Source organism: Rhipicephalus microplus, unplaced genomic scaffold (assembly GCF_043290135.1).
Source record: "Rhipicephalus microplus isolate Deutch F79 unplaced genomic scaffold, USDA_Rmic scaffold_72, whole genome shotgun sequence".
Classification (NCBI taxonomy): Eukaryota; Metazoa; Arthropoda; class Arachnida; order Ixodida; family Ixodidae; genus Rhipicephalus; species Rhipicephalus microplus.
The window spans coordinates 256,033-280,637 of NW_027464645.1; the positions used below are offsets into that span (position 1 = coordinate 256,033).

General features: G+C 44.1%; 1 long non-coding RNA gene across 2 annotated transcripts in view; it reads right to left on the minus strand.

Moving 5' to 3' along the window:
• The window catches only part of LOC119173465 (uncharacterized), a 92,429-nt gene that overhangs the window by 16,404 nt on the left and 51,420 nt on the right, over positions 1-24,605 (minus strand). The window contains exon 3 of one of the 2 annotated variants that reach the window (XR_005110103.2): positions 1,920-2,526. The exons of the other annotated variant lie outside the window; for it this stretch is intronic. This is a non-coding gene — a long non-coding RNA (uncharacterized LOC119173465). Of the gene's footprint in view, positions 1-1,919; positions 2,527-24,605 lie in introns of those variants that run through there. 2 annotated transcript variants of the gene reach the window in all.

Below are 24,605 nucleotides of genomic sequence, written 5' to 3' on the forward strand. Positions count from 1 at the left end.
CATCTTTGCTTAGCTTCCAGCGCTTTCGTTGGGAGAATGTAATTGCAGCGTGCGACAAATCTTCGCAGCTCCGCTCGTACTGGACGGATTCTAAAAATTTTTGCCTTGGTGAATTCGTGAAGCAGTAACTTTTTTTTAGTGAATTCACTCCACGGCTATTCGAAAAAGTGTTACGGGGTCTTTTTAACAAAAAAAAGGTAGTCCCCACTGATCCGCTTGTAGCACGAAGCCACACGAAAATTAATATGAAAAGGACAGGTTCTTGGTTGAAGGAAAAAAATCGTTCTGGTCCAGGGTCCCTATAGGCTTTTCTTGTGGCCACATATTATGAGAGTGCCCTAACACGGGGAAACTACGAGGAGGTAGTGTCGAACCGCAGGGTGCGCTGGAAGGAGGCTTTGCTCAACTCCACATTAGATAAGCAACTGTGGGCCGTTCAGCGAGCCGAGGAAGCTGCCCGAGCCCAAGGGATCGCGGGCGATGCCTATAGGACGGGGCTAAAGCCCACCCCAAGTCAACTACGCTGGAAAATTATTAAAAAAAGCACTCCCTCTCTTTCTTTCATGCTAAAAATGGGTCATTGTCAATTAGCTATATTATAAACGTTCCCCCAGTGTAGGATATCAAACCAGACGCTCGTCTGGCAGACCTTGTCTTTCCATCTTCCCGTCTCTTATAATCATATGGTGGTTTTGGGACGTTAAACACCACATATTATTATTATTATTATTATTATTATTATTATTATTAATCCGTTGAGTAACAATGCCTGCAGCAACATGGGTATTAGCAACACCAGAAGCGGTAGGTTGATGTGTAACGCTTGTGCTTGCGGGGATGGCAAATCTTGACAGTTTTCCGTAAATCAACTTCAGTGGATGGCACTTATCTACAGTTGACGTTAACCCGACGCGAAATCTGCACCACGGGATTACGCACGTAATCTTTGTTAATTTAGATAGCCAGCGTGACAAGCACAATTGACGTTTTACGAAAATTGGGGTCTTTTTTTTTTCAAAAGCAGTTCCTTTAAAAAGATTGATTGATATGTGAGGTTTCCGTTCAAAAGCAGTACACGTTAAAATGACGTATAATTGTCTTCGCCATTCCTGCACAGAGACAACTTTAATAATAATATTTTGGGTTTAACGTCCGCAAACCACCATATGATTCTGAGAGACGCCAAAGTGGAGCACTCTGGAAATTTGGATCACACGGGGTGTTTTCATCATAATCATCATCATCATCATCAGCCTGACTACGTCCACTGCAGGACAAAGGCATCTCCCATGTTCCGCCAGTTAACTCAGTCCTAGGGGTTCTTTAACGTGCTCCTAAGTTAAATTACGCGAAATTCAAACATTTTCCCTTCATCGAAAATCTAGCCACCACAGCCGGGATTCGATCCCGTGACCTTCGGGTTAGCTGTAGAGCGCCATAACCAAGAACGTCGAACGTGACGGGCAGCTAAACTTGGTGGTGGCATTGGTGCCCTTGCATGTCATCTGCATGACTTCGTTATTTCTTTATTTGTAGTGTTCTATAAAGGTATAGCCTGGGCGGCTTTCATTAGAGCGTTGGTAACATTAACGCGTATATAGCCCCGCCGCGGTGGTCTAGTGGCTAAGGTACTCGGCTGCTGACCCGCAGGGCGCGGGTTCGAATCCCGGCTGCGGCGGCTGCATTTCCGATGGAGGCGGAAATGTTGTAGGCCCGTGTGCTCAGATTTGGGTGCACGTTAAAGAACCCCAGGTGGTCTAAATTTCCGGAGCCCTCCACTACAGCGTCTCTCATAATCATATGGTGGTTTTGGGACGTTAAACCCCACATATCAATCAATCAATCAGTTTTGTGATAGACATGCCCCTTGTTACATTTACTGAGTCGGGCCCCAAGCCGGGAGAGGAAGACGCTGCGAGAAGGAAGAACGCAGGTTTTAATGCGGCGTGCTAGCCGAAAGAATGTGAACAAAGAATGGCCCCACGGCGTGGTGCGCAGTCAATTATAAAGGCACACCGTGAATCAAGGGGGCGGGAACGCACATCAAGGCACATGCGCGACAACAGATTATCGTCTGAAGCAGATGAGCCAGACTTGGGTTGCTGGCTGATAAGTAACGAGCGGTGCGCAACGCAACAGCCCCTCACCAGAAGAGCACCAAGGGGGAAAGAAAACTGTGCACACCAACTGGTTATTGCTTTCTCGCAAGGTTTTTCGAAGTTTTCGACGTAGGGACACTGTTGGAAAGTTTCGCCAGTTCAGCCGGCTGCGCTCCGGACGGGTAGTTTCGAGGTGCACAGTAGCGTCGAAGGACTTGGCGACCCACGTCTGGAAGGATCCAGCGATGTGGCCTAGAACCTTCCGAAGTCAGATGACGAAGTGATGGGTTTGCAAGTCGAACGGTGCGTCCCTTTGGGACGAGTGCAGGGTCCGGAGGTCTCGTAGGTCGATATGCAGAAACGTGGAGTGCACGGCGTGGCAGAAAACCGCAGGCGTCACCGTCTTCATAAATCCTGGGCCAGGGTCCTGGGCATAGGCGGAACCGCAAGCACCCCCGTGAACACCACATAATGCCGAGCTCGGCCAGGCTAGACTCACACGCAGAGTGTTTTGGAAACTATCTAATTGGAAACAAAATTGACTGTCGGGGACGTGAGACAGTTGCAGTTACGTATAAATACTGAATCAAGGCTTTACTGCCACTATGCGAACCAGCGCAAAGAGAGAGAGAAAGCCCTGCTCAGACCATTTGCGTGCAGCGATCCTTTCATACGTTTTAACCGTAAACGATTACGGTTGCAAACTGATGCTCCAACGTAACAGCCTGCCATTTTTGTCGTGCATCTGCTGAAGCCACGTGAGTAAGCGATGATCCGCAATGAAAATGAATTTATAACCAACCTAATGAAAGGGTCAGCCCAAACGAAACACGCGCATTTCTTTGCTATAGTGTTGTAGACTTGTTCACCAGCAGACAATTTTCGGCTTATGTACAGAATGGGATGCTCATGCCCATGCTCGTCTTCCCGACGAGAAACTACACAGCACATTTTCGCTTGCGTCACACTGCACAAATAAGAGTTTCGAGTGGTCTGGGCTTGCCAGAACGGGCTCGGCAGTCAGAGGTATACCGTCCAAAAATTAAAGGCAGCTTGTTTTACTTACTTTTAGTCTACGCTATTAGGAGCGTGTTCTTTGAGTGCGTCTGCAAGTGGGCTGGATACCTGAGAGAAACTTGATATAGTGTCGGTAGTAGCCTACCGTACCCATGGTAGGTAGTACGGAGCTCCATTGTGGTTTCTGGCTGAAGGAAGACTTAGAGTGGCACAATTTTTAAATCAAGTGGGCTTCGATGCTCTTGAATGAAACTGTGACTTAGGTAGTCGACTTCCGAGCGCCCTAATTTGCACTTCTAGGCTTTTAAAGTTAGGCCAGCTTCATCAAGCCTACTCATAACCTCCCGAAGATGATTCAACGCTCTGGCCAAATAATCGAAAATACTGCGATGTCGTCAAGATACGATATAGTGCGAACACCTCTGATCCAGCTAGCACCTGATCCATAATTCTCGAAAAGGCAAGCGGGGCATTTTAAAGACCAAATGGCAAAATCAAAGGTTGAAAGCTACCGAAAGGAGTTACGAAGGCAGTCAACTCGCTCGCTCGTACTGCTAGCGGCACCCCAGTACCCTCGCACTAAATCGAGCGTAGAGATGAACTTAGCTTTGCTCGCCTTTTCAAAGCACTGTTCAACGTGTGACAAGTGATACGCTTTGGTAACAGTCACCGAGTTAAGCTTATGGTAACTGATACACGGCCACAGTTATTTAGCGTTAGTTTCTATCATTGGAGACATGAAGCTGCCTTCACTGCGTTCGGCCACTTTAAGCTCCAGCATCTAATAGACTGCATCCACGCATCATAATAGACTGCATCATAATAGACTGCATCCACTGACTCCAGCATCCACGCCACAAAAGGTTGATATACCTTTTCTGGCGTGGTGAGTATTTGTAAGCTTTACATCGACTGCTGCTGTGCAAAGTTGGGTGGTCAGCTTCAGCTGTAAGCTATATATTATGAGTCGTCAGTGTGGTCCCACCGGGGGGACCTTTGAAAATTCTTGTCTGTGCTGTGCTATCATATCTGTTATATCTGCAAGCTGACTTTCCTAAAGAGCAGCCCTGTCTGCTGACAAATTAAGGATTTCATCCACAGAAAAATAGTCATGTCATGGGGAATATCAGAAAGTTCAGCTGCTTATTGTTCGGCTTGATTTAACACTACATTCACACTCTCTCTACATAGGGCTTCATGAGGTAGCTGTCATAGATACGTACTTATTTTCTACGACCTGGAAGTTCAACTACGTAGGTTGTGTCTGAGAGTTTGTTGTATCGTCCCGAGGCCTTCCCAGGGTACCTCCAGCATGTTAGCTTTGGAAGTACGCCACTTGAGCACCTTCTGTCCCACGTGAAGCTGGCGCATTTTTTTCCGTTTTTATCATAACGCTTTTTTCTTGTTTGCCTTTGTCTGCGATTCAAGCATATTATCTTCCATCAGAGCGTGCGTGTCGTACAGGTGCTGTAGTAGGTTGCAAACGTGCTCTGCGATAGTCTGATCGCCACCCTCATCTTCCCAGTTTTCACGAACTACCCTAAGCAGGCAGCACAACGCCCTTCCATACACAAGCTCTGCTGGGCTAAAACCTGTCGGGTTGTGTGCTACCGAACGTAATGCAAAACCATAGCTGGAAACGCAGTGTCCCATTTTTTTTCTCGTAACACAAAGCCCACAATACCCGCTTCATTAAAGAATAAACGCTCTGCACTGTTGCTTTGCGGTTGTTGAATAGGGCTGTGTTGTATCTCGATACCGCTCCTGTTAATAAAGGTGGTTGTAAGCTCACTTGTGAATACACGGCCCAGATCGTACTGTATTTCGCTCGGAAAACCCACGCGGGAAAAGATCAAAAGGTCATCTACTATTTCTGCCGATGCAAGACAACGCAGCCGCAATGCCTCAGGAAATTTAGTGGCAGGGCACACCATCGTCAAAAGATATTTATATCCCACTTCGTCACCAGTAAGGGCACCACAATGTCAACTACGACTCGACGAAACGGCTCTGTGCTTATAGAAACTGCAGTCATGGGCGCGTTTTGTTTCTTGTGTGGTCAGTTTTCTGACAAACACCAAAACTATGAACAAACTGCTCCACGTCTTTAAAACAGCCCAGCCAGTAATACTCACTCAGCAGTCTCGCTTTTGTCTTGGTAATTCCGAGATGACCTGGCCAGCCTGCCCGATGAGAAACTTCAATAATGTTTTCGTGGTACTTCGGCGGAACCACGACTTGGCCAGTGCTTGCCCCTTTCTTGCCCCGAAACTCGCGGTATAAATTGCCTTTTCTTTCAAAAAACGAACCAATGCCTTCGCCTTGCTTTTCAACACTTCGGGGACAGTTTTCGAAGGTTAAATCAGTTCTCCGTCACTGAACTAGTATTTAGCAGTGGATTTATTTATGTCATTGTTCATCTGACTATCTTTAATATTAATTTAGGATTTAGTCGTTGCAGTTGTTCAATTGTATTCTTACCAATTTACTTGTGTTCTCTGAACGATTGTCATGTGAAGTTTAACGTCCCAAAACCACCATATGATTATGAGAGACACCAGAGTGGAGGGCTCCGGAAATTTCGACAACCTGGGGAGTTTCGACAACCCAAAATCTGAGCACGCTACTTTGTTTTCTTTATTAAGTAATCTACTCTTGCATTTTTCGATTTACTTATTTGCTTGTTCATTCCTTCATTTTGAGTTGAGCTGGACAAGAGCGCTGCAAAACAATTTATTTCAATAGTTGCGGGGGGGAAGGCGTCAACCACAATTTAGGTCCGGCGCGGTGGACCAGTGGATACGGCGCTCTGCTGTTGACGCGGAAGTCACGGGTTCGACACCAGCCGTGGCGGTCCAATTTCGATGGAGGCGAGATGGTCGAGGTTCGTGTGCTATGCGGTGTTAGCAGCGCACGTTAAAGAACACCGGATAATCAAAAATTTACGGAGACTTCCATTACGGCGTCTCTCGTAATCATATCGTGGTTGACCATCATTAGCCTGACTACGCCCACTTCAGGACAAATGCCTCTCCCTTGTTCCGCCAGTCAACTCGGTCCTGTGCTTGCTGCTGCCACGTTATACTCGGCACATACCTGCATATTGTGGTAATGGAACGCAAAATCCAAGTTATTATTATTATTATTATTATTATTATTATTATTATTATTATTATTAGAGAGTTTTAGTACTGCGGAATGGTGCTACGTACGCATCACGCAAGTGCCTTGCGTTACGTGGCGTCGTTTGCCATTAATCGGCTTTTAGTACGCCGTAGTACCCGCGTACGTAACGAGCGTGAAGCGTGTTGCGCCATCTGGTAGATCAAAATAGAAGCACGTGTTGTTGACAGCCAATGTGAGCCAATCCAAGTGTTATAGCCAGATTATGGCCATATTTTCAGCCACAGAGCCGGTCGGTGCTTGCCTTCGATGCCGCCATTTTGCAAAACGAAGTCTCGCGCTGTCGCGAATTTGTTCGAGAGCGGCGCGATCACGTCATACGTACGCACGTACGCAGCTGCTACGTACGCACGCATGAGATGCGTGCTACGTACGCACGCATCTCATGCGTGCGTACGTAGCAGCTGCGTACGTAACGCGATACGTGCGCGTTGCGGTCTGCGCATGCGCATTACGCAGAACGTGGCGTCCTTACGTACGCAACGCCACCACGTACGCAGCGTACGCAGTACTAAAACTCTCTATTATTCTCAACCACGATTAAGGTGTGGAGGAAAGCGATTGATGTTCAGATGTGTCAGAGACACACGCTTCCAATTAACGTGTGTGTGTGTGGTTTACATACTGATGCGAAATTGAAAATTTCTGAGGATGAACTGAATCCCTCCACCCTCCACCAGAATACAGCAGTGGTAATGCAGTTGGCTCTACTTTCTGTTGCACGCGCCCGCTTATAATGGTGGCCGTTTTCTGCGAACGTCCTACCACTGCATTTTCTTTTCGAATGGTCTCACAAAGTTCCGCTTTAAAATGCAAATACGGGAGGAGACACAGCTGAGGGTTGAGCAAGCAATGCGGCTCGTGCATTCACGCGCGGAGCTTTTAACAGCGATATGCATAGTCGGTATCGTTTACTCGTGGGAGGCACACGAATAAAGCATACCTGAAGACAAGATGCGGTGTTGCAACTGCTATATTTTTTTGTATGTGTGAGTTGACGGATCTTTGTTATTCTCCGATCGCGCACAGACACTGAAAAAACAAAACAAAAGACGTCAGCGGCATCAATGTCGCCGCTTTTCAAAAATTCATCGAAGCTGTATCGTTTTCCTCAGCGCAGTGTCGCGAAAGTGTAGCCCATTTACCGAAGCGAGCAATGGAATCGCTACTTCGTTTTATCCTCGAGTTTCGCGTAACTCCCACAGTAGGTTCTTGTTTCACGATGGCGTCAGCTTAGTGTGAAAGAAACTTCTTTGTTGTATGAAGCAGTGCAGAACATTATAGCGGACAGTCGTGTTTGTAAGGTTGCTCAGACACGAAGGGAAAAAAGAGGGATAAAGAAGATCTGTATGCGAAAAAAATCAATGCACTGAAATATCGATAGGGAGAGAAAGACATATGTGAAGGTGGGTTTGACTAAAGTGAAAAAGAAAGAAAGAAACAATGAAAGAAATACAGAAAGAAAGAGTAAATGCAAGCACGCAAGAAAGAAAGAAAGAAAGAAAGAAAGAAAGAAAGAAAGAAAAGAGAAATGAAGGAAGCAAGAGATAGATAGATAGATAGATAGATAGATAGATAGATAGATAGATAGATAGATAGATAGATAGATAGATAGATAGATAGATAGATAGATTGATATGAAACACGGACATGTGCTAAAGAAGCCGTTTCTTGTTTCGCACATCCACTTGGTTAAGTATTCTCATTATACCTTCACGTAAGCCCCTTCGTATACTGGATTATGGAGGTAATAGCACCCGAAAAGGGGATTTAGAAAAAAAAAACATAGTAGGGTGATTTATACGAGCACTGAGTTCTTGTGATCTTGTTCGCTTTGTGCCTATTCTTTAACGTAAAAAAAAAGAGTATGCGATGACCTGGGAGACGACAGACTGTATCCTGCATTCCGTAAAGATGATCCGCATTTGATTTTCATAGCATCTTTCCGTGGCGAAAGCATTGCTTCGTCATGGTGCACTTTACTCGCTCACCAAACACTTTTTCTCGCAGTTGTTGCGTTTTTTTATTCTCAACTATATTTGTCAGTGACAGGAGTCATCACCTCTTACAGAAATAAATAAATTTGTGACTCACACATTTTATTATTCATAATTAAAACTGGGTTGATACCCTCAGAGCGTATGCTAGCTACCATAGCTACCATAGCTGCCTTACGCTCTGAGGGCACCAACGTGCTTTTGTGATGGTTAGCTACCATGTTCGAGATAGCTTCAACATGCAGTGGTGATGCGCGAAGATACCTATCGAAGAATGATTTGAGAGAGATTGCATTATGAGTGCACATCTTTACGCTTTAATTCGTAGCTCTGAGCGAAAATTGTCTTGAGAACGCTAATGCAAACATACAACTTCAGTGCATTTACCGGTGACGTGCGTATCCTTGTTCATCCTCAAACGTTGGTCAACGCATCTGAAATGGCATATTTCGTGCGACATATGTGAGTATAGCAATGATAGTTCTTTACTAGGTAGAATTCTCTGCATTTTATTGGTAAAATGAAAGCGTATAATATGTTAAACACGCCCAGTTGATCATCTGTGACTAAATATTTAGCATGTTGATGAAGGAACTCCCCATCACGTTGTAGTATTCCTTTGTGTTGATCATCTCTATATCTGTGTTTCTGTTTGCAAGTTTTTTTCTTCTTCCATGCTGTTGAGCTCAAACAGCGTTGAAAAAGGCAGTGTGTGTGTGTGAACGAAGGCTACACTTATGCTTAGGTGAAACTTTTTTTTTTTTGTTTCAGGCATCGACCTCATCTTCGTTCGTGTTCACACTCGTGCTCTTGTCGAATCACCGACACCCTATTTCTTTCTTACTCCATTTCGCTTGCACCCATGGCGTGTTCCCGGGTGGGGGGCAGAGGTTGCCCCCTCTAGTAAGTAAGACGAGAGGGGGGCGCGAACTCAGCCTTATACATTATTCTAATAGGAAGGAGGCACTGCGCATTAGGGGGGGGGGGGGGGCGAAGTCTGCACTATACTTTCACATAATAGATAGGGGGCACTGAGGCGAACCTTCGCCTCCCCTCCCCCGAAGGGGAACTATGCGCATGCCTATGCTCGCTCGCGAAAGGCGAAATTGAGCTCACGTTCATGAATCCATGCACAGTTGCCTGAGCTCACACACTCATGCTTACGTCTACTCGCACCTGTCATCACTCCCGTCATTCCAACCTTCGAAAGGGGTACAGGGAACAATTAAAAACGCGCATGTTTGGTAATGATTCTGCCTGAGACTATAAGGTGAAAGTTGACTCCTTTTTCTTTTTCTTCTCAGTCGACTGCGTCGATTACTCCCTCCCCAAAGAAAGCTGTATGCACCGAAAGTGGCTTTGCAGTGCCTACGGAATTAATTGGTCCACTTTTTCATGTCACTTGTCAGAAAATTTTGCGGCACGTGACACCGTGCTGACGTTCATCGAGTGACAATTATTCGCACCACTCGTCTCGACGGCGAACCTACCGACGGCCACTCTTCGCGTTTGATGAGGCGCCTATGGCCTTAATATACGTACTCGAAAATGCATGCACATGGCGAGAAAGAGTTTGCGGCTGAGTGCTTATGTCATGTACCTCATCTCTTCTAAATGAAAATTGGAGACAAAAAACGTTGGGCATTCGAAGAAGACGGAACTAACAAGTTCGGCCGTTTCGTCCCCCGCATGCACCACCACTCACGCAACGCGCATGCAAAAACGCACGCGTTCTCCAAACCGTATCTCTCTCCCTCTCTCTTCCTCTCTCTCCATCTCTCTACCTTTCCATCTCTCTCTCTCTCTCTCTCTCTCACACACACACACACATTGGACGTCTAGACACTGCTGAAGTGGCAGAAGTTCTCTGCGTAGCGTGTTGTCTCAGCAACGCCGTTGAGACGTTTTCCGTGTAGCCGGCAGGGTGGTGGTCGAAAGAAGGCTTATAGGTTTCCATATATGTATAGCACTGTTTATTGACGTGCTCCGCACACGAGACAGCTGTCTTGTTTTTTTTTGTTTTTTTTTGCACACGTGGTGGTAGCAGTAGTATAAATCGGGATGACAGTTGCCGGAAGATGACAGCCACTGTTGATATAAACACGCTCGCATGGCGCGCCGAGTAACCATGGCGACTAGAGCTCGGACAGCGGGGGGACATGCACTATGATTTGCCTATACGTGACTGAACGGACTAAGCTGGTATTCGGAGGTTCAAGGCGAGATGGAGATTGCGGCGCACGTCAGAAAAATTAACGCTATATACGGACTGCAAACACCAATTCACATGTATGGACAGACGTGAGCTGTAATGGACGATGATTCCGATGAGCCGTCGCTATTAACTCGGTGATAAAAACGATGGTCGCACGCTTCAGATTAGCAGGTTCATCACCTGTACGCAGTGCCTGCATGGTTATCTTTCGGAAATTGTGTATACGCACAGATAATCGTACATACACGCGCAGTTGCTTAAAAAAAAAAAAAGGAGCTGAACGAGGCAACGACAGAAAATGGAGCTAGTTGTAAGGAATTCTCTATTAAATAATGTCGAGGCAGATAAGCACGAACACAATAGTGCAGAAATTGACAATGGTTCTATAATTTGGTTTCATAATGTGCGTCAATCGATCGATCGGCTACTAACTAACTAACTAACTAACTAACTAACTAACTAACTAACTAACTAACTAACTAACTAACTAACTAACTAACTAACTAACTAACTAACTAACTAACTAACTAACTAACTAACTAACTAACTAACTCACAAACTCACTCACTCAATCACTCCCTCAATCACTCACTCACTCACTCAATGAAACAAACAAACTATTTTTTTACTGCGAAATAGGGGCGCAACGGATTAAAGTGCCGTACTGCAGCATCTTCCTGGCTGGCTTCTCCACGTACTTTGTGTTTGTGTGGCAAAGGGCAAGTTACAGAAAAACAAAACGCAGAAAGAACCAGCGGTAACGTGCTTTCATCTTATCATGCACAGATCTAATATAAAAATCCACGCATCTGCAAGAAGTGACTCATGAAAAGTTGGTGAAGCACTGCAGGAAAGTAAGTCGCCTGCGCTCTCGCGCATGTAAATGAGTGGCAACGCGTGTGTAAAAGTATACGCATTGTTTTATTGGCCAATACTCGTACGTTGTGTTGAGTTCTGCATTCTGTTTCGGCTTCACTATTACTGCTTTGTGGCCCCTGAGCTGTATAGCCAATGGTTATTCGATGGGATCGAACCTGAAGTAGGCAACGACGATATCTATGCACGTTTTCTTTATATTTAGATATTTGTTCAGGCGCGAGTCTTCTAGGCACATGAGCCACGCGTGATTGTTTAGCTCATTGACTAGAACGAACTTGTTCGAAGGCTTGCTTATCAGCTTTCGCTTTGTGTGCATTGATTGATTGATTGATTTGTGGGGTTTAACGTCCCAAAACCACCATATGATTATGAAAGACGCCGTAGTGGAGGGCTCCGGAAATTTCGACCACCTGGGGTTCTTTAACGTGCACCCAAATCTGAGCACATGGGCCTACAACATTTCCGCCTCCATCGGAAAACCAGCCGCCGCAGCCGGGATATGAACCCGCGACCTGCGGGTCAGCAGCCGAGTACCTTAGCCACTAGACCACCGCGGCGGGGCTCGCTTTGTGTGCACGTCGATGGCTGAGTCATCTGATATGATTCCAGTATAGGTATTGCACCCTTTTCTGAGCGTCTATAGGGAAGTTGAACAGTTCGCATTTGATTCCGTAGTGCCCGTAGCCGTGCGTTAAACGCCTGATGCTCATGAACGGGAGCCGCGGAGCGACTAATTGATGCTTGCCGAGCCCTCGCCTTCGTAGTAGCACAGTCCCTCTGGTAGTAGTTTGCTGTCTGCGTAGACACTGAGCTGGCGCATGCCGCGCTCTTCCCTCCGGAGTCGCAGCTTATTGTCGGCGTTGCTGCTTTGCCACTGTTTCCCGAACTCTCTCCAACGGCCTAGCTTGTTATGCCCCCGGATGCCTGTGGCGATAATCGCAGCTGTAATTCTTTGATGTTGCATTGTAAGTATTGTTTAACTCTCATCTTAAATTCAGAAATCCACTTGAGGGAAGTACGCGGCAGCTTAATTTTGATTTTCCCATTGAATGTGATGCACGCGGTCTCTTGGACTCAACCAGCCTGTCATGAAAGTTTGCTTCCCACCCTCTTTAATGAGAAACCGTAGACACGTCCATGGATAAAATGCTTATTTTTTTTGCTTAACATGTTGCGCCGGTCAGTTCGGAAGTAAAGCGAAGTGAGCCGTTCGGTTTAGCTGGAACAAGGGTTTCTTCATAACGAATGGACAATTTTTACGGAGAGGAGGATTTCCTTCTTTCTGGGCTGTTCCACGAGAGTTCACGAAAGCCAACGCCACAGCCTCGGCAGTGCATTTCTTGGGGGGCCACGCATGCTAACAACAGCCAAGAGGGGATTTTGACGACACCCAAAACGCCTTGAGTGAAAAGGTATATCGTGCAGTAAGGGGAAAAAACCTCTATGTCTTATTACACGATGAAAACTGCAATTGATTTTCGCGCTATTCGGTATAACGTGCCTTATTTATGGATTACTGAGGCAACCTAAATGTTCTACACGACCAGAAAATACTTTCCAAAATCAAGACACAAAGAAAACAGAAGAAACATTTGCGAAAGATGACTACCAAAAAAAAAAAACTGAGCCGGAATTATGTTTCACGAGAAGCTTTAATAGACGGTGTCGTCCCGTTAGCGCCTAATGAGGAGCACGCACAAAGAAAATAATCAGTTGAACAAAAAAAAAAAAGAAATTGAGAATGAAAGTTTTGCAGATTCCTCAAACAGCGCGTTTTGTATTACCGCGAGCACGTCCACGGTAAATCAGGCGTGCTCAAACAATGTCAAAAGGAAAAAAATAGAATAAGAGAACAAGAAGAAAAATTCACAGGCCGAAAAAAGTCCCAAGTGAGACGCGAGCGCTTAATTCGATTGCTCGGTAGCTGCTACAATTGCACCGAAAAAAGAAAGAAACACACAGTTCGCGGAGGCACATATTTGCTCTGCACCGCTTTCTCTTTGTGTCCTGTGTGCCCTCCCTTGTGATGAAGCAACAGAGCTGGGAAACATTCATGACCATGAGAGGGACTGCGCAGCGAGGCTCTGATGTCATCACGCCGAGTCCTCGTCACTACAATTACCTACAGCATAAACGCCGATTGGTTGGTTAATTTGCGCTGACAATACGGAAGTACATTTACGTGGACCAGTGGGTACTGTACGCAAAGCGCTGGGTTGCGCGGTGAGGATGACCGACGTACACAAGGAAAAAAAAGAATAGGCCAGCTTAGCACTAGGGGTGCCAAACCTGAAGGAGGTGCATAGTTGGGCAGCGTTCCTTGTTTCTCCTCGGTTTTCTATTTCTATCCTCTTCTTTTTCTTCTCCTTTCCAGTTTGTTCCTCTCTTATGTTTTTTTTAAATCTCGATTCTTTTTTTTTCAATTTCTCGCTTGCGTCTTCTTTCTTTTTATATTTTTTATGTGGTTCTGTCTGCGTTACACTTAGCGACAGGAAACCGCAACAGCATACGGCGTTACGCCGAGCCCCCAAAGCGCGCCGCAAATATGACAGAATGATGTGATAAGAATGTATATTTTGTACAGCAACAAGCGCGCATTCAATCCCCAACACAAATACCTCATATAAGCGTGTGAAAATCTATGTGCGTGACAATCGAACTTGAATGAATGAATAAACAGTTCTGAGTGGGCAAGGTACGTGCTGGTTTCACGTTTGTGTGTTGGTTTTTTGTACGTGTGCTGTCTTTGAAGCACAACCATAAACTCTACAATAATGTTGGAGGTTACCTTGACATTACGAAGCTGCTGTGGGCACGGGCTAATAGGTTCGTGTGCTTATTATTACGTTATCGCTAATGGTATTCATGATACGTTACGTGAGTTCTACGTGTGAACGACTCATGAACTGCCAGAAGTTAGAAAAAGGAAAACACAAAGAAAGGCACACAGGACAGATTGCGCTCCATCTGTTTTGTATACGATTTTTTTCTTCGGGGTTGTCCTCTTTCGAATTTCGCAAACTTGACAATTGTTCACTTCAATGAACCAAAGATTAGCAATTAATTATGTGTTTAATATAGTTATAGTGCTAGTATATTACTGTACTAGTAATACACTATTGTTAATTGGACCACTGCAAATAACATTATGCTTGAGAATAGGACGTTCTACATTAAACGCAATGTTTCGTTCAGGAAACCTGTTTTTTGTCAACCACCCATGCAGTGCAATAATTAGAGTACGGCCGTGTGTTTTGTCTGGACACATTTTAATCGTGACTAATTGCAAAACATTTAATCTCAAATGTTTCAGTACCAGTAAGAGATTGATGTTATCGATTACATTCTTATGTGCATGGAAGTTTACGGTAGCTTTGGCGAGGTTATGCAACAAGACAGTCTGGCTAGACTGCCTTGTTCCATTAACTATGCATAACTAGTTGGCACTGAAAGATCTCCATAATTTTGAAGACACTTGGTGTTCAGGTGGCGATCTCTAGAGTGAGAGAGAAATATTTTAACGATGAGCCGGAGATGTTTGTCTGGTTCTTCGTCTGGCCTGCAGAGCATCTAAGAAAACACAAAGTGACAAGTTTTTATTAAAAGCACCATGACGCGCAAAGTTTCCGTTTCGAAGTAACGAAAGAGTCAAACTTATCGTCACCAGCAAAGCGAAAGAAAAAAAAAGCAACTTGCTAAGGGGTCCTCTGATATCACTGTCAGCGTAACGATGAATGATTCTAACCATCGCAATCTTTCTGGGAGCTTTTTCTGGCTAAAACTGATGAGCCATTTTGTTATTTTTTCGTTCTGTCTCGGAGCGTAACAATGACAGGCAGTTCGGAAAGGCAGAATTTATTTTTCTTCTTTTTATACTGTGACATCCCGCCATACGAAAACGCAAGAAAGTCAAACAGACGCGGCAATGGAGTTCGCGTCGCAACGTTTATTTGCTCGCTTACTGATTACCGTCACCCTACAAACGCGTTGACAAACATAAAAAAAAAACAATGCGCGAGATTAGAAAGGAGGCTACGGAAAACAACAGGAGGCTCTAACGAGCATCGATGTTTGCTGAAAACGTCATCGGTAACGCGAAGGCACAAGCCGAATGCGCAGATTGAGATATGTGCGCGTTGAACGAAACAATTAAACAAGTTTCGTCGGAATGTTTGTCCTGCATCAGAGCGGTCACAAGACGAGCGCGAAAACACTCGATGAATACCGTTGTGTCATATTTCTCCCGCCCCTCTCAAAAAAAAAAAAAAGGGGGGGGGGAAGGAAAGCCCAAATTGAAGGAGGCGGAGAAAAACAAAACAAAAACCGAATGACAGAGTGGTCAGCCAGGTTTCAGACCGGCTTGCTAGGTAAAGGAATAAATGGAATAAAATGTTATAGAAAAAGAATAGTACAAATGAGAAGCAAAAAAGCGGGAGCCGAAATACGATAAAAAACGCTGCTTGAAGCCTATTTTTCTCTAAGACTATGTAGCCGTGCACAAAAAAAGCGAAACAAAAAACCGTAACAACGTCCGTAACTCTACGTCCACAAACCAAGACAGTCCAACGCGTCGGATGCTCTAAGATTAGAGCGGATCAAAAGCGAACACATGTGAAGAAGGCTGGCCCTCCTGTGAAGATGTAGAACTGACAGATAAAGGCAGCGCTGCGAATTTGATAACACGAAAAAAAAACCACTAAAACTGGACTATGCAGACACATCTACAGTAAGTTTTAACTAGCCCCTATACACAAGCTTTTCCGAGAATTAGAACACAAAGAGGAGTGAGTGGCATCAGAATAACGAAAACAAGCTCTGCTCACCAGACAACAGTGGCTGTCTGCCACGTTCTCGCTTCTATTCGCCGCTACAGAGAAACAACGAGGGCGAATAGACGCATGGGTGCGGTCGTCAGACAACGCACGTACGCACACTCAAAGGTGGACAAGCACGCAGCACCCACCGTTGGGCGTAATAAAAGGCCGCCTTTATTGTTTGATTTGTGTTTCCGTGAACGAGGAGGATGTCGCCACCTCCGTCTCGTGTCGTGGTCTGATTTTATTCATTTCGGAAGACTTTTTCGCGCGAAACTATTTCCGGGTGACAGTACAAGCCAAAAGAAGCGATCAATCGACGCAAAACAATTAAGTGGACGCGTCGAATGAATTCTGCTTGTATGTGGTTTCACTGATGGGCACGCTCGAAGCACCGTTCCACACTGACTGCACCATTGGCACCCACATTTTAACAACAACAACAACAACAACAACAACAACAACAACAACAACAACAACAACAACAACAACAACAACAACAACAACAACGACGACGACGACGACGACGACGACGACGACGACGACGACGACGACGACGACGACGACGACGGCGACGACGACGACGACGACGACGACAACAACAACAACAACAACAACAATAATAATAATAATGACAGGGGTTTAGGTTCCAAAACCACGATATGATTATGAGAAACGCCGTAGAGGAGCTCTCCGACAATTTTGACCATCTAGTGTTGTTTAACGTGCACTGACATAACACAGAACACCGGCCTCAAAAATTTCACCTTCACCGACACTGACGTATTGGTTCTCCATCTAGGTTTTATGTGCTGCGCACTCACAGATTCCTAAATGGCCCCTGCGTCGGACTGCAAAGGCAACAAAGCAAAATACAAATTTCGTAGCGGCCTGCTCGAATGGTTCTACATCGGAACGACAAAGGCAAGGCATAATATTGACTCACAGGGTTTATTATACACTTACCTAAGACGACTGGAAAGCGAGAGCCATGCCTTTTTTTTTTTCCTCAATCAATTTGTTGTTCCTACACCGCTAACCTCCACAAGATTTCTGCACCTCGACTACTTTTGCACTACCTCCGCGATCATTGACAGAGCTACTGTTAAATGATGACGTCATCATCTTACGTCCCGTTGCATGGCGTCATAAACGTGTAACAAATTTTGGCAACTTGTGGCATCACGAAGACATCACGTGAGGATGTCATCGCGTGTTGACGATTTTGTGTTGACGCCTCCGACGAGGAAACACCGGTCATTTTTCGCATTTGAAGAAAGGTGTAAGTCTTCCCCCAATTCAAAATATCTAGGATTTTACCTGCCAAAACCAGAATGTGGATATAAGGCAAGTGGCAGTGGAGGCAATGCGATTATTTCGGTCATCTGGTGTTATTGTGAACACCAAGCTAACAATGCCTCGTAGAGAAGAGTAGAGTAGGTTTTAGAGTAGGATAGAGCAGACTGATGTAGTGTAGAGTGAATTAGAGGAAATTCTTGTATTTATTGCACACACCTACGATAGGGTACTTGACTGGGCGCTTACCAACCACTGATGGTTCCCCGCTGCCTCGTCTCGCGAGCAGCATTGATGTGCGATGCCGTCGGTAACCCTGATGGCATTCATGAAACTGATGTCTAGAAGTGAGAAGAAAAAAAATGCTCCAAGCAGAGATGATTTTGAAGCTTCTCAGTGCACAATGAATACTTTCCTCAACTTACCAACAAACTAAGAAAAAAAAAGAACCCGTAGATTTTGAAATTTGAAATGATGACAATCTTGCACACTATGAGAAAGTCATACTGCCCAAAAGTAAAAACAACGTTAATTAATTTCATGATCCACAGCATTTTGTTACACACCATTCTTGCAATCAATTCATATGAGCCAAAATATAGGTGCCATTTCTGTTTTGTTTAAATCCGCCTCAGGTACTTAGGTACGTTCCAGAGTTAGTACAAAAGTATAAAAGCATATTAGTAGGCGAAAGTATTTGGTACGTGGACATACAAAACATTCATGATGAAAATTCGATACACTGGATGATGTTCGTGAAATAGCTGATATTATTGCAACTAACAGCATAGTTAGACAATTTGCCCCAGTGGATGATAGACGACGTAGTTTACCAAGTTTCTGCATTGTGTGTCGCGTTTTTGCTGGATCATCGTATTTTGTACAAATGAAAGCAAAAGTTGTAAAAACCGATGAAACTTGTGATCACACTTTATATAGAAGGCTACGACATTTCTACATAGGTACAGTACATATTGCAAGCCATATGGGTGTTATAGCATTGCGCTTGAGCATCGTTTCGTTTAGCTGGTGGCCCACATATATAGGCAGAGAGTGAATTCAAAGACAACGCATCGATTCGCGATAACGCGAAGAAAAAAAAAACTCCCAAGCATTTCCCCGAGGGTGAACATGGTTAAGTGCGAATGCACGGGGTGATGCTATCCACCGCGGTACCGTCACCTCCAACGACGGGTGCAGTGCTGGCATTCGGTTGTACTGCATTCGTTGTTGATGGTAGCGTTGCCTCCGGGACATCCATCACACGACCCGCTCTCGACGGGAGACTGAGAGAGAAGGCGGGCGCGCGCGAGAGAGGAGTGCGCGCGCAGCTGCAGCGAGCGAGGAGAGCGGAGGAGTGAGCGAAGGGGGAGGGGGACGCGCGCAGCGGCGTTAAAGATATAAGGCGCGTTACTGACACCGATATCAGCGTCGCGTCCGTGGCTTATTCGGTAGAGCGTCGCGCCGCGGCCCGCCAAGTCCTCTTTCCTTTAAAGATAGAGAGAAGACTGCGGACGCCGCCGACGGCGGTGGATGGTTTGGGGTCGCTTATAAAGAGTATTCACACTTAAAAAAAAGTATTGAGCGAATTTGTGTGTGCTTTGCGAAATTTGGAGATTTTGTAAAAATAAAAGAATATGAAAAGAAAATCACTTTTCGCATGTACTAGCTAATGAACGTAATCTTTTTTTTTTTTTCAGAAACAGGACATATACAGTTGACTACGTTATTTAAATATGAGCTCAAACTGAGAAATATGGCCGCTATGTGCACTCATACGGGCGAATGAGGGAATAAAAAAAATGACGGTTAAAAAAAGGGAGAGGGAAAAAATGAGGCCTTATGGATCGCATATGCAGCTGCGATCGCAGTCCCGAAGAAATAGCGTTTCCGCGTTAGCACGAGATGGGAGATTTCCGGCCTCCACGAATACGAAGATGGAAGTTAAAAGCAATAACAAGACCCAGGGGGATGAAACACTTGTAAAACACGCTTTATCTTAACTCATCTTTCCAAAACTCCGCGTCGTTGTCACTTACAAAGCGAAACCCGATGTTATAGGCTCTGGAAAGCGTGGCAACGTTTCTTTCGTTGCTACAGAAAGAAAATATATATCTATATATACAAACGTTGAGAACGCGCGTTGTTCTAGTGATGAGCTTTTTTTTTTCCTTAGATGCCGCTTCGCTGTCACATGTTTCCGCCGCCCAGGAACATGCGAAGGAGTGTAATAAGTTCCGAACGACAGTTCATCCCTTCCGATTACGACGTAATTTACTTGCGCACGTTTGAAGCAAAGATCTGCGATAGAAAGACGCTGTTATCACGAACCCATAAGGAGGATTCGCACAACGCGAGAAAGAAAAGAAGTCGACGAGATATTTGCTGGGTAAAAGCGTGCTCACGGGAGTTGATAACTGTATCTCTTTATCGAACGTTAGTCAGACGTAATTACAATGCAACAAGTATTAGATGGTGCCCTGCACGCTAAAATGTCTGCGTTAGGCGTCTCGAATTCATGTTCATAACTTTATAGGGAGAGAACGTTTTGTACGGCACGAGAATCATAAATGCGCGTTAGAATAGTGAGAAGCCTATCCCGAGTATTTACCAACCTTCACTATAAGTACAGGCGCAAAATGCAGTAACTTCAAGAGAGTTTAACGTCTCAAGGCGCTGTATCCGATCGTGAGCGTGATGACTACATCGATTTCCACAATGTGCATGTGCTTTCAGCACGCTCTCGAAATGCCGGCTGATTGCCTTTGAGAACGAGTTAAAATGTTAAAGTGCACTTTTCTTCTGAATCGCATGAATGTTGGCAATGAAATCCGGTTCTATAGGCTCGAAACCGAGTTGCAGTCGCAAAGGTTCACGTTGATTGGAGAGCTCGCGAGTTAATAACTAGCGCTAGTCACGTGGTTGAGAATGTTTCGCAGCGCAATAATTAACCATGAACTAACATCAGGGAACTGATATGAACACTAATGAGATTCTTTTTTGAAGGCTCCTCAAGAGGAAGCAATTGGGAATCTAATGTTTCATTAGTGCAGGAACAATAATTTATTGTGAGCTCCGATCACAGTTGAGTTTCGTAGGTGCGAATTCATGTCATGTGTGGGAACATAACGCGAGGACGTTGGTTCCGTGCTCGAATCCCTAGAGCAGGTCATTTCCAACCAAGAGACTTTCTGAAAAAAAAAAAAAAGAGACATTTTCTTTTCTTGTCAAGAGCCTTGCAGCACTTTGGGGTTGCGTACTCTCTGTATGGCAGTAGGCTGCAATACACTTAGAACAGTGCGGTTAAAGTCCCCTATCGCTTTCTTGGCTTTATTATCGGCTAGTTTTCTATAAAGGTGGGGTCAAACAAAGAAAATGAGCCCTTAAAACTTTATTCTACCTTTTAGACAATAATTCAGTTTTCCAGAACAATGCCTAAACTAAACAAAAAGAATTTATGGAACAGACCAGTGGACGGCCGTCACAATTGCAATGAACCGTTGGATTAAGCTAAGGCACACGTGAACACATGTTCATTATTCGCAAAGAAGTGTGGGATATTCATAATCACGAACATATTTTACCGTAAGCGTCTACATCATTTCAATAATGCAGTGCATTGTAATACGGATATTTCATAAGAAGCCTGCGCGACCAGCTCTAAAGCTTGCAAGGCAAGGTCGCAGCAAAGTTGTTTGCTTTATTCGTTACTTACATTAATTTTATTACATATTTATTATATGCCTGAATGGTGGGGCCCGTTTTTGCTTTTTTTTAGTTCCACAGAATGCTTGAGAGGTAATTGAGAGCGTGCCGATTCATTATGAAAATAATTTTCAATCTTCGACACACCGATATCTCAACTTCTGCTGTAAAAGCCGGCCGCGAAATGTAATAACAATTCATAATTGTAATTATGCGTAGACGATAAGAACTGTCGAATATTTAAGCACCCGCAGTATACGTAGATTACACGTTGCTCTGATGAAGTACAGAAATATTTATTGAATATTGTCCTTACGGTGCTCGATCGTAAGCGATGATAAAAGCGTAGTCAGTTGATAAGGAGTAAAAGCGAGTGCTCTTTGGGGTTTTTAACGGGAACAAGCTTGATGAGCTGTTCGTAATTGATATTACGATTATTCTTCATCATATTTTGTTAGTGAACATATCTCATAGTGCGCGTTATGTGTAAATGCATGAAAACTATCGGCACGGGCTCTATACACAATAACCTGTGCGGTCATCCTGAACGTATCAGACTCTGTTCTTAGAGGCATTCGTCAGAGACTGTGTATGTAGCACACATCCCTTATTACTGTTTCTTTTCTTATGTTATCTATTTTTTATTGCGTGCTTTTCATTTGTGTAGAAAAAAATAATTGGAAGGTAAGATATGCTAGAGCCGGCTAACCTCTCAACATGATAGTAACATTGAGCAAACAAACAAAAGCAGAAAAAACTAGAGTAAAAAAACAAAAGAGAAAGATAATCAGAAGGGCTATGTACTTGTACGATGCGTGATGTGTAAAACATTAGCAGAGTACGAGGGCAGAGTCTTATACGTACAGTGGGGTCATATAAAATACTACGGGTATAGTCCGTACGGATAGTATACAGGCTATTTCCTGTAGAGTCGTAGAGCTTACGCCCATACATAAAACGCAACTATAGGACATGTTATTTGATAGCACAATACTATGAAACGCAGCAATAATGAAAAATATAAGTATTTAATTTATCTTGTGTTCATTAAAATTATGGAGACTCCGTGTGCGTTTCTCGTACAATAATGTTATAATTATGAGTCGTACAATAATGTTATAATGATGAGCCGGCTCCGACGCAGCATATTTTCCCATGTTCTTCAACTCACACCAAATTTTCAAAGGAAATCCTGATGGGACGCGAAGCAGCAGCGTTGCAAGCAAGTGGCGTCAAAAGTTAGACGAGGTTGGGATTTTAATTAAAAGTTCGCGAATATGTGCCCTACTAACGAGTATTAATTATTTATGGGAACCGGACATCGGCAATGTTTCGGCGAGTTTCACAACAAAATTAGCCACAACCTTTCCACTGCGTTTTTTTTTTTTTCAAAACTTGAAAGTGGTACAATCTTGCTTGGTTAATGAAGGTAGCTGGAAAGCCGAGCAATATCAAGCAATGAGAGAAGGAGGTATGACGCGATGTGATTAATATAGCAGAGGCCGCCGGGACACATAGTGAAAGCATATTTACACCATATCGGAATATTGTTGCACATTAGAATGCTGAGATACAAAAGTGATGGTACTGAGGTGCTCCATCGGTACGGTTTATAGATAATTCGCACGCTGATTGATTACTTTGCTATCCAAAATAGTTGCACGTTTTATTGTCGGGGCACAATTTGCTGAAAAAAGGAACATGAGTCCTGCGATGAAATTACAAAACAAATGGAGGAATGAGTCTGGTGGCATCCAGTCAAGTGCTCGTTTGTGCGAACGTAGAGCTTACACGTGCGAGTAATGTTTTCTTTTAAGGTAAAATATGCTGCATGAAGAGACAAAAGTAATTACCATTTCTCCATAAGACGACCACCTAGCAGCTGCTACCATGCTACCTAAACTAAATGAGCTTTGTAAGCTGCTCATTCATGCAGCTTCTTGCATCGAACAACGGCTCGTTCCCTCCAATTCATTTGAGATAATGACGCCCGTATTTGAGTAAGATATTGAAGCGAAAGTAGGCACCATGTTTCCAGAGGTAATAAAGCAGTGGCGTGAGTAGAGAGAGAGAGAGAGAGAGAGAGAGAGAGAGAGAGAGAGAGAGAGAGAGAGAGAGAGAGAGAGAGAGAGCACTTTTTTATTTGTACAAATATAAGCGATATTGCTCGTAATATGAAGCCCTTTGTTAACGGTCCCCAAAATACCACATAACGCCTATAGGCATATCTGCGTTTTAGTCTAGCTTTCACTCAGGTGAATGATCGGGGTCTCATTCAATCATCTAAAGAAGAATGGAAAAGCGGGAAGCAGTTCTCTCTCTACCTACGTATGAAGTAGACGTTAACTCTATCAGCCATAAATTTTGAATATCTGTTAGTCGTCAAAGTTAGGTGGCTGAACTGAAACAAAACAATTATGCCAGCAGTTTGTCGTTGCGCATCTCTGACAAAGATGCGAATTTCTTAAGCGCCGTGGTATTTGAGAACCGCGATGATTGCTTGCGCATGCGCCATGTGGTCAGTGAACACTGGTTCTTCAGGCACACATTTCTTTTCGTTGTAAGCGGCAGCTAGTCCCGTCATTTTCTTCCCGTCTTTCATTTTCCCAATGATACCTTTTTTTTACTCGTGTAAGGTGATTGACGCATGTCTATAACACTCTGTAATTTTTCATTGCAACACACAAATGCGGGTGCTTTCTATATACAGTGCTCGTAATGGTCTAAATAAACATCGGTACCTCTGCAAACGATTCATATTGTTTTATCTGTAATGCCTCAGTCAGCGTTAATAATTACAGAAAATGTATTGTGCCAATGTGCCACAGTCTCATTTATTTCGAGGAAGGAGTAGGAAAGTTTAAGCGGCAGGGAGGTTAGCCAGTTCTTAGACCGGCTGGCTACCCTGTGCTTAAGAAAGGGGTGAGGGGAATAAAAGATGATAAAAACAAATGTTGCAGAGAGAGAAATCACAAAAAATAGTCTTTAAAAATATTTCTTTGAATTTCGAAAATTTCTTCCAAAATTACAGACAGGCCCACTGTCGATTAGAGACTGTTTGTTGAATCACTCAGATGGGATAAAAAATGTTAAGAGAATAAACTGTCTTAATAACACAAGGTAGACGTCCAAATAAGGACATAACATGAGAGACCAACGCCGATCAGCATTTTCTCTTGTGTCTGTGTTTGCACGTGCAGCTGCTTTTAACATGAATCTTTACTAACACTCAACACTTCCTGTCATTTTAAACTATCTTGAAGGCTAGTCGAACACCTTCAGATAACTTTATCAGAAAATAAATTACCGAATCGCCGAAGAAATAAATCGCTCACAGGTGTAAACAGAGAACGAAAACGAAAATTTGTATTGTTGGGAATGTATATGCTTTCGCTCTGTC